This window comes from Taudactylus pleione, unplaced genomic scaffold (assembly GCF_031769625.1).
Source record: "Taudactylus pleione unplaced genomic scaffold, aTauple2 ptg000082l, whole genome shotgun sequence".
Lineage (NCBI taxonomy): Eukaryota > Metazoa > Chordata > Amphibia > Anura > Myobatrachidae > Taudactylus > Taudactylus pleione.
In genome coordinates this window covers 9,660,395-9,671,298 of record NW_028284484.1, presented here as the reverse complement: position 1 = coordinate 9,671,298, position 10,904 = coordinate 9,660,395, and the positions used below count along the sequence as shown (strand labels likewise).

At 44.0% G+C, this 10,904-nt stretch overlaps 1 non-coding gene across 1 annotated transcript; it reads right to left on the bottom strand.

Annotated features, from left to right (window-relative positions):
• Positions 1 to 1,203: 1,203 nt before the first annotated feature.
• LOC148532194 (5S ribosomal RNA) lies at positions 1,204 to 1,322 on the bottom strand. Its single transcript, XR_015877773.1, has one exon. It is a non-coding gene; the product is annotated as a 5S ribosomal RNA (ribosomal RNA).
• Positions 1,323 to 10,904: the final 9,582 nt, after the last annotated feature.

Below are 10,904 nucleotides of genomic sequence, written 5' to 3'. Positions count from 1 at the left end.
TAGTTCCACAGCTTCACACACATCTCACATAACTTCTTTTGCACTCTGCCTCTCCTTTGTCTCTTCTAAGACAATATACAGAGTGTCTCATACACAGTCTGCCTCTCTCTGCTCCCCTTCTCTTTCACATGGGACAGCAATATACAGACTTTTCTATTGCAGCTATCAGACGCTCAGCTGCTGCCCATCCCTATCCTACAGGAATGGCTCCTATAGCCACACTGCTACCACAGTGACCCCCCCTTTAATGGCTGCTGGGTGGCTTTTATGCATAAGGGACTCCTCTGGTACCTTAACAGTAAAAGCTCCTGGGAAATTCCTCTTCCCCATCTCTTCAACACATATACTTGCGTCTCTTACCCCTCTCATGGGTGCTGAACACTTCACTGGGCTGCTCACACTGCAACCTTCCAGCTCTTTCTCTGTGGTCTCTCACAGACTTTATCTCAGTGGTCTCACTCTAGACCTATTTCTCCTTTGGCGTTAGATGGGCATCGTGGCAGTCACCACGGCCCCGCCAATCTCCCCCTGCCAGGGGAGCACAAGGGCTACATTTCTGCTTCCAGCTCTGAAGCTTCCAAAGATGTCTGCTCTCTCCAAAATTCTTCTTCCCAACTCCCTTTGTTCTCTCCCCCTCCTCCCTCTGCTCTGCCAGCTACACACCCAGTCTTCCCACCCCTGCGTGTCTATCTCTCCAGCCTCTCCTTTACCTGAAAACTGATCCGGGTCTCAGGCATGTAATATCTACAACAGGAAGCAAGCTCTAACACTGAGAGGGGTGTATTTACAAATACCATCCCTTAGAGGGTGTTACACAAAAATAGATTATCTCAATACTTAATTTGTATCACTGCACAGTGTTGGTGGTGCTCCCAAAGCACAAAAAAAAGTATGAACCAAGAAAAAGAGAACAAGAGGGGCTTGTCACTGGTGCACTCTTTAATCCAAATAAATAAAAATTAACTTTTATTATAATTATTTAAAATTAAACAGATCTCCTTAGCAAGTAAGTGGGTATGGCGAAAATATTCAAAATCATCAAATTTCTACAAAGTATTGATGAGATTCAAAAAAACCATATCAATAATATTAAATACTGAGTGTAGTGTAATGATATCCATAATAACCCTGTGATTACCAGACTTGGATTTAACATGTGAACACTATACATTTCATCATCCTAGTCCAACTCTTAACTGGAATTACCTACAGCACCTGGTATTCCCAGGTGGTCTCCCATCCAAGTACTAACCAGGCCCAATACTGTATAGCTTCCAAGATCAGATGAGATTGGGCATATCCAGCATGGTATGGCTGTAGGTTGGATATTTATTATGAGAGTCTGGATGCCCTGGTATATACACAGCAATAATGTATGTAGGACTATCTCGCATGAGGAGTCCGCTTTGTTAAAATAGTAAAACTCAGTGCTTATACATTGTCCAGGTATCACATATGAGGATTGTATGGTCTGAGGTTACATAACATTTTTGCATTCTATATAATTCAACATGACTTACATTTATCCATCTCCAAACAGACTAAATCAAATTGTAATGGAAAATGGATTAATACAATTGTTGTATCGTATGGATATCTCCAATAAGTGTAGAGTATTGTTACCCCCTTTGGTGCTGTGATATTGTCTCCTCTTTTAGGATTAGCCTGGTTATAACCTTATAAAGGGGGGGCTCAAACCCTCTGATTAATAGTTGATTATAACAGAAACATATACAGAGGAATATGCAGTGTATTCTAATGCTTGAGTGGCCATCCAAAGAGAATATATGCACTATATCCAATAATATGCAAATGCCACTATCACGATAATTTTATAATATGAACATGGAAAGTGATATAGCATTAGTCCTATGGGGAGAGTATATCCCAATCAGCTATTGTACCTGCATCAAAAAGAAAAATATAAAAGAACTCATATATACATATGCACAATTTACATGCTTTTCAGTCTTGTTTTGCAATCATTCTGGTATGTGTCTATATATCATCAACTGTACTACAAATCTTTAAAGCTCTTAAGTGAATGAACATCATGGGTAAAATTAAACCAAATTAGGTAGGGATTATGACCCTCACTCCATATATGTTCACAAAGAAGCAGGATAAATATATGCAGAGAAAAAAGGGGGGTACAATTCCCACAAGATTATGAAGATGGACATTAACCTGAATTAAAGCAAGTTACAGAATCGCATATTTTGCACTGTAAAGAGAACATGCAAATAAATCTGAGCCTCCGCAGCTGCACTGACACAATGGTCAGTCGGCTATGCAAAGAATGGTTACTTCTTAAACTCACATTTGTAGAGCGATCATTACATGTTTGAAATTGCAACTAAAGTATAGGATATACAGATAAATCTGAACCTCAGTAGCTGCGCTGACATGGCGGTCAGTCAGCCATACATATGGTTTCCGGGTTAATGGTTTGAAGTCTGGTCCGCGCACACACCAAATCTACATAGGTGTGCGATGTGTAGGACACGCGTTTCACCTCTCGGGTGGCTTGTTCACCTCTCCACCTCTTCCCAGCCAGCAGAGTGATAGAGATAGCCTTTTCTGAAAATCTAATTTAAATTTAGAAGCGGATGGAGATTCAGGTTATTGAGATTGGGGTTTCAATAAACTCTATGTACCGGATGTAGGAAAAGTGCTTTTTAAATTGAAATGCTGATTGGAGCCCTGTAATGTAACTTATCTAGTGCCAATGTGGGACACAGTATATAGGTTGAACAATAAGAATATTATGGGCCTGTGTGAAAGTAGTCATGTCTATTGGCAGTCGCCCATCTATGTGTTTATGCAAATATGCTACAAACTCCACCCCTTGTGTGCATGCGAGTGGCTGAATGTGAAAGGACAGAGACGACCACCTTTAGCCCCCGTGCATGCTGTAATACTGATTAGTGCATCTTTATATGCCACCAATTTCTCTATCTGACCACGGCCTCCTATGCTAGTGGCTTTGTATCTGGGAATGCAGCTGCTTGCTTTGTCACGCCTATGGCACTCCCATAACACGCCCACTGAATGGCCCATTTCACTGCTAGCCACCTTTCAGTCATTGCCAAGAAACACCTACCACTTTTTCACCACCTTTCTGATGCCCTCTGAAATTATCGCAACAGCACCTTTGCGCGATACATGCACCATACATGTCTACCCTCCCGGAAATTTGAGGGAGGCTCCCATTTTTTCATATAACCCCCACACCCCCGGAAGGGTAGGCATTTCTCCTGCATTTCTGCTCACTTCCTAGTGAAGTGGGCAGAATGGGGAGCATTTCCGCAGCGTTCGCGGGTCTCCGTGTAGGGGGCGGGGCTTAATTACATGGTACTTTATGAATCACGTCATTAGAGCCAATCATGGCAATTTACTGTGAGAGACGGAGCTTAATGGTTCAAATTGTCAGGCCCCACCCCCGTCACCACCCTTCTGCTCCTCTTACTCGGGCTTCTCCCGGGAAGAGCTAAAAAAAAGTAGGCAAGTATGACATGCACCATGGGAGTTCTCGCAAATTTCTCAACTACATGACCACATTGTGTGCGTCTCAGAATAACGCCCTATGTGAGCGCAAATATGAACATCAACAATGCATTAGCATCATAAGCACTACACAAGCCATATGTGCAGGTGCAGGACGCTGATCAGGCCAATGGTAAATTCTTTGGAATTGTGCATGATCATAGGGGAAGGGGAGGAACTGATCACTTGTGCACCATGGGGAAATGGGAAACCTTTTGTATATATACTCCTGATGCTCTTATAGGATCATTTTAGTTTTCATGTTTTTAGTGAGATGAATGATGTCTAATATTTATATAAAGTTGTTTTGTTTTAGTGGATATTTAATTTTGTTTCTCGTGGTTGCTTGTGACCTCATGTTGTATAATGTTAATTAGAATAGAACACATAGTTTATTCATACTGCCCTTACAATACTGGTCAGTTCTCTAATTGCCTGATGAAAGAGAACATCTATGAAATCCATGGCAGGAGGACGCAGGAAGGGTTAGACTATACTTGACATTTAAATGGAGCTTCCCGGGAAAAGGCTCCTTCATTAGATGCAGATGGGCAGTGATGGGGGCGGGGCCGGACATTTAGATAGGGGACGGAGCCAAATGACGTGGTTATCATATAATCCAGAGGTTCCCAAACACAGTCCTCAAGGCTCCCCAACAGTTCAGGTTTTAGAGATATCCATGGTTGAGCACAGGTGGTTAAATCAATTTGACTGAGATACTAATTAAGTCACCTGTGCTCCACCATGGTTATCTCTAAAACCTGAACTGTTGGGGAGCCTTGGAACGCGTTTGGCAACCTCTGAAATAATCACATCATTAAGCCCCACCGCTCCCGGCTGACCGTGGATTCACGGTAAGATCCTCCCCATTTATCCCACTTCACTAGGAAGTGGGCGGCATGTGGAAGAAGTTCCTACTCTTCTGGGGGTGCAGGTTCTGGGAGAGTAGACAAGTATGGGTTAACTCACAATATACTCATGTTATTGTGGCTTTTGTAAGTATAATGTGCATAGTTTTAGCTATGAATATGTGACACCCCTGAAAGATTCCCCCAGGGAAAGCAGGGGTTAACTCCCTGACAGCCTTTCAAGTGAATAGCACAGGACTGCAGTGTGCTAGGAGGAAGAGGAGGACTTTAGGACCCAGAGCTGGCTGTAGGGAGCACGTGTAAGCAGTTTGTGCCCTGACTGAGAGAGAGAGATCCCAGGAAGTGTGAGGAGAGGGAAATGCACTTGGTGACCAGAGGCCAAGGGGAGAGCAGGAGAGCTGTGTGTTTGGAGCCCCTGTAGTTACAGTAAGTGAGGCAGCAGTGTGAGAAGAGCAAGACCCCTGGAGACAGGCAGTGGATGGCTGAGGCAGAGTGCTAGGAGAGCTGCATTATCCTAACAGCAATCACACCAGGGTGCAGACAGCAGAGTGGACGACACTTCTACAAGCTATCTACAGCAGTCATAGCTGTCAGCCTTTTCCCCTATCTTTGCATCTATTGTACCACAGCAGTGAAAAGAGTTAGCCAGCTCCACCAGAGACAGACCACAATGTGATACAGGCAGCACTGTGGTGAGTCAGCCAGCTCCACCAGAGACAGACCACAAAGTGATACAGGCAGCACTGTGGTGAGTTAGCCAGCTCCACCAGAGACAGACCACAAAGTGATACAGGCAGCACTGTGGTGAGTCAGTCAGCTCCACCAGAGACAGACCACAAAGTGATACAGGCAGCACTGTGGTGAGTCAGCCAGCTCCACCAGAGACAGACCACAAAGTGATACAGGCAGCACTGTGGTGAGTCAGCCAGCTCCACCAGAGACAGACCACAAAGTGTTACAGGCAGCACTGTGGTGAGTCAGCCAGCTCCACCAGAGACAGACCACAAAGTGATACAGGCAGCACTGTGGTGAGTCAGCCAGCTCCACCAGAGACAGACCACAAAGTGTTACAGGCAGCACTGTGGTGAGTCAGCCAGCACCAGAGACAGACCACAAAGTGATACAGGCAGCACTGTGGTGAGTCAGCCAGCTCCACCAGAGACAGACCACAAAGTGATACAGGCAGCACTGTGGTGAGTTCTGAGCTTTATGACATTATTAGGGTTATTTAATATGGGAGCGAAAACATCGTATTTGCGTTAATATCGCACCTATGACGTCATTATCGCAGGTTTTAGTTTTACACCGTATTCAATTTCAAAGACTTTTTGCAGGTTTGAAAAGTCTTTGATAAAAAACGGGGATAACTTTTCACCATTGAATAGGTGTCGAAAAAAAGTGCAGAATTGGGGTTTAGGGGTGCAGGCTTAAAAAAAATAGCCTGCACCCCTTGGAATGACATTTAAAAAAGAACTGTGTCAAAAAAAGTTTAAAAAAAAAATAGGGTCCCCCCCCAAAAATTAATTAAAAAATTGGGGTGAAAAAAAAAAGAGGGAAAAAATTGTTTAACAATAGTGAAATAGGTTCAGAGGGCTATTCTGCAAGTATGCGGCAGGTGTTTTCTAGAATAGATTTATAGCGGCAGGTGCACAAATGCAGAATTTTTAAAAACTTACTTTAGGGACATCAAAATATGCTAGTACCCATTTTCATGTACCCCAAATTTGATGGGACCACTTAAAAAAACAAAAAAAAATAACCTAAGTGCTCTTCTGCATCACTTCTTCAATGTCGGGGAAAAAACACCTGCTGCGGCTATTTAAAACCCCCGACTTTCAATTAAAGGCTAAAACGGGGGTACCCATAGTGATCCCCCATGTTTTTACAACTTTAAGGGGGTCCTACAATTTTTTTAAGGAAAATTTCGTAACTTTACGCAAATCCAACTTCGCAGGCTCCCGTTTTCGTTAATTTCATATTGAATACGGGGATAAGCGGGCGCGCGCCCGATACTTTAATGCAGGTAAAAGCTCCGATATGAAACGTAAACTTCGACAGCGAAGTTTACGTTTCATATTGAATACCCCTCTAAGCAGCACACTCACATACGCCTCGGACGCTATTATTGCCATAGTACATTGGGATAGCCTGTTTTTGGAGCGAAGCTACAGTAACTTTCCTGGTATAATAGCTATTATACACTATCCCACTATGATATTGTCACCTGGTAGTTATAACCGGAATCATCAAGGACATATATGTCATATAAGGAGAATAAAGTACTTCTCATACTTACCCTTGGGCCCCAACGTGCTGATCAGCCAAGAGTATTGACATTATTCTTGTGCGCACTAGTCAAGGGTTGTGGGATTGTTTATCAGAGTTTTGCAATGTAAGTTATTGGTTATGTGAAGTAACAATGATAATGGTAACTACGCAGTATTACCGGTCACTGTGAGATCAGTTGAATTGTATTTTGCACACCATATTTGCCATCAATGTGATGTCATTTTATGACCAGCTGTTTGTTTGTGAAAAGTAAGATTTGCCAAGTGAACGTATTGTGAAGAATTCTATGTTACATGATTATTTCAGTAATCTTTGAGAGTTACAGTCTGTTTACTAATAAAACCGTGCTCTATGGGAAGGAACTGTTTATGCGTACCTTTGTGTGACTCCCATCCTCCTTGCCTCTCCGAATTCATCCGAAGAACCTGCTACGAGCATACAGGCCACAAGGTGAACTGTTTAATATTTACCTGCCGGGTGTGACAAATAAATGGTGGACAAGTTCGGCCTCTTGGAAGCAGGTTCTTGCCTCTGCATTATGCCTTCTGAATATATATCGAGAAAGTTGAAAAAGACAATTACAAAGTTAGTCTAATTTTATTTCCAGAATCAGAGAGCATCTGATTGTGAATCAGACATAGACTCGCCGATTTCATCTAAATGGAGGCAAATGGTACACCACCGAGAGATGGAATAAGGAGTGTTCAATGAAATTCAGATTAGAATACACCGTCACGTACCCAGTGAATGAGCACTGGGACCCCTAGGTAACCGGTCCTGGGATCATCCGGAATCTCCTAAGGGGTCAAACACAGGGTCCCAATGCTTTCAAGTAAAGATGTTTCTTGCTTCCAGAATGAAGATTATGCAGGCACCCAGTACCAACGCGTTTCGACCTTTAAGGGTCTTTTTCAAGGCATATGGATGCATGCATAAACTAGGATATTTATAGGGCAAAAATAATGTGCTTCCTATCACGCCCATGAAGGGCGGAAGTACCAAAAATAGCTCAATAACATAGATAATTACATAGACAATAATCCCAAATCTAGCAAATATAATACATCCCATCGACTGATATAGAATCCATAATAATTATCAACCTCAAACAGAATGGATATTGTTAATTTTTCTTTAACTCGCACGTAATTGACAAGTGTCCGGGGATATTAATTCCTCTGCACTTCCTGTTTTCGTTCCCCTACTGAGATGGAGACTTGTGGGTGGCTTGAAATCTTCTCCTACATAGTCATGGCTGGGCAATGACATTTTACGCTGCCCTTCATTCAATACCTTCTATCCGGGCAACCGCAAGTGTATAGCGCTAAGCCGGAAGTGCGTCAACAAAAGCGAGCATGTCTGGGAGATGTAGTTTCTCCTAAGTCCGGCGTGTATTCCATTTTATCCAATGGATTTTCATAGAGCATGCCGTTGTATCAGTCGGAGATGATAATCAAATGGGATTCTGGGATATGCAGTTCTTTTAACTCCCGATCTTATGCTTCCAAGATGGAATATATGTGAATAAAAAACAGAATTTATGTATTTAAAATTCTTAAAACACCAAACTTATCAGAAAAAAATCACATAACTATTAATAATTAATAATAAACATTAATAATATCAGTTATGTGATTTTATCATCACTATACATAATTTTTATTAGTACTCAGCGCAGTGGTGGAATTCTTTGCAAACTTTCTTATATACTATTTATCGGTGGTCGGTTGGTGATACTGGCGAGATTTATTCCATCTGCAGCAGAGTTGTGCGCCCAGAGTGTCATATACTTATTATTTTACTATATCTAAATGGAGGTGCCTGCTTGCAGCATCTTGAGACAGTGCTTTTCCGCCTAAGAGAGTCTTTAGACGCACGCAGGGCCAGCAGTATATATTTTTTTTCTTTGAGTTGGCTCGGGTGCTGATTACTGTCTTAGCAATCCAAGCTAGCCAGGAGGAGAGGCCAGGAGACGGCAGCAGCAGGACAAAGGGAGCTGTGCTCAGTCTCAGACAGGCAGGAAGGGAGTTTACTTTCACTTTCTGCCTGAGGCTGAGCAGCTGCAGAGGAAGACAGGCAACATGCGCGGAGCTGCCGTACCCTGCCCCAGCCACACCGGATAAAGGTAAGAGCTCGATGAGGGGAGGCAGATACATATGGGGAGTGGGGGCTGATGAAAATGCTAATGGTGGGGGGTGACAGACATATGGGGAGTGGGGGCTCAGGGAGCTGATGATATTGCTATGGGGTAGTGGATGGCAGATATATATGGGGAGTGGGGGCTCAGGGGACTGTTGACACTGTTTTGGGGGGAGGGGGAGGCAGAGACAAGGGTGTGTGGGAGCTCAGGGCTGATGACACTGCTATTGGGGGGAGGGCAGGAGGCAAACACACATGGGGAGTGGGGGCTCAGGGTGCTAATGACACTGCTATAGGGAGGAGGGGGAGACATATTGGGAGTGCGGGCCCATGGGGATATGACACTGCTATTGGCGTGGGGGGACTCCATCATCCATATTGAGGGGTAATGGGTGCTTTGAGGGGTGTGGTGTTTGGTGATGGGTGCTGTGCTGTAATCTGTGCTGTGAGGGGTGCTGTGCTGGTATAGGGGTATTGGGTGAGGGGTGTTGGGTGCTGTGCTGAGACAGCATACCTCTCAACTGTGCCGATTTCAGCGGTACAGGCCCGTGTTACGGGCACTGTCCCACCCGTGGGCCATTGGGGAGGACACGCTAACACAGCTGCTCCGCTTAGCTGAGCAGCAGCGAATGGATGACGCGCCCATGTGCTCGTCATACATATACACAGTGCCCGCTCTTGAAGAGGCTGGGGGGCTGTCCAGCATGACAAAAACGGGCCGTGTCTCACATTTCCAGTGAGGCCACCCCCCTTGTCGATAGGCCATGCCTACCTCATTTTTAAAAGTTGTGAGGTATGGGAGAGGGATGCTGTGCTGGGTAAGAGGTGATATGTGCTGTTCTATATTCTGTGCTGTGAGGGGTGCTGTGCTGAGTGTTGGTTCTATGCTGGGAGAGAGGTGAGGGGTGATAGTGATTGATGATGTGCTGTGATCTGTGCTGGGTGAAAGATGCTGTACTGGGAGAGGGTTGCTGTGCTGAGAGAGGGGTGATGGGTGTTGTGATCTGTGCTGTGTGAGAGGTGCTGTACTGGGAGAGGGTTGCTGTGCTGAGACAGGGGTGATGGGTGTTGTGATCTGTGCTGTGTAAGAGGTGCTGTACTGGGTGAGGGGTGCTATGTTGTAATCTGTGCTGTGTGAGGGGTACTGTGCTGGGTGACATGTGCTGTAATGGGTGAGTGGTGCTGTGCAGTGAGGGAAGAGGAGTGCTGTGAGGGGAGAATGTGCCCTATAGAATGCCTTCTGAGATGGGGTATAAGGAACTAAAACTTGTCCCTTTTTTCTTTAGGTACAGCAGTGTGCTTTGAGTGCCTAGGGCACCAAATTACTTAGCGCCGGCTCTGAACGCACCATGGAAACTTGCCCAGATCTATAGCAGGTGCAGTTACTGCATCTGAGAATGGCGTCCTGTGAGAGCGACTGTGCGTCTTTGTACCCAGTCACTTTCAGCGACACGCCCGTGACACAAATGCATCGACTTCCCTCCCAGGAACGCTCACTATATTAGACTGACAATGGTTGGAGATATTATACAACATCTGTAATATAAATTGCATAGTTTAATGTTGTTTACCTGCATAGACCTATAGAAAATAAGGGATATGGTAGATAAAATAGCGATTGTTTTTAAATAATTTATACTAAGTAAATATACAATAAAATTGTGAAAAAGACAATATGGCCAATACAATTCTGTACAGATACTTGGAAATAGTCCAACACCACTCATTGGGTGGAAAATCCAAATAGACCCATGAACAAACAATGAAATGGAAGTCTACGTTGTATATAGTTTAGTCCAGGTAACCAGCATAGTGTGTGGATATTACATGGTGGCCTTATAGTGTTGCTTTTTTAACTTTTTTATGCGGCTTGGTTAATTGAATAGTCAAATGAGTCACAGCTGTTTTATGTTTGGACAACCATTTAGGTAAATAAGGCCACCATATTTAGTGTATAAACATATTCTGCTAAAAAAGTTTAGGGACCCTACCGTGACAAAACGCGTTAAGCTTATTTATAACTTGACACCTGGGATACTTTGGATCTACCATACTCTCCAT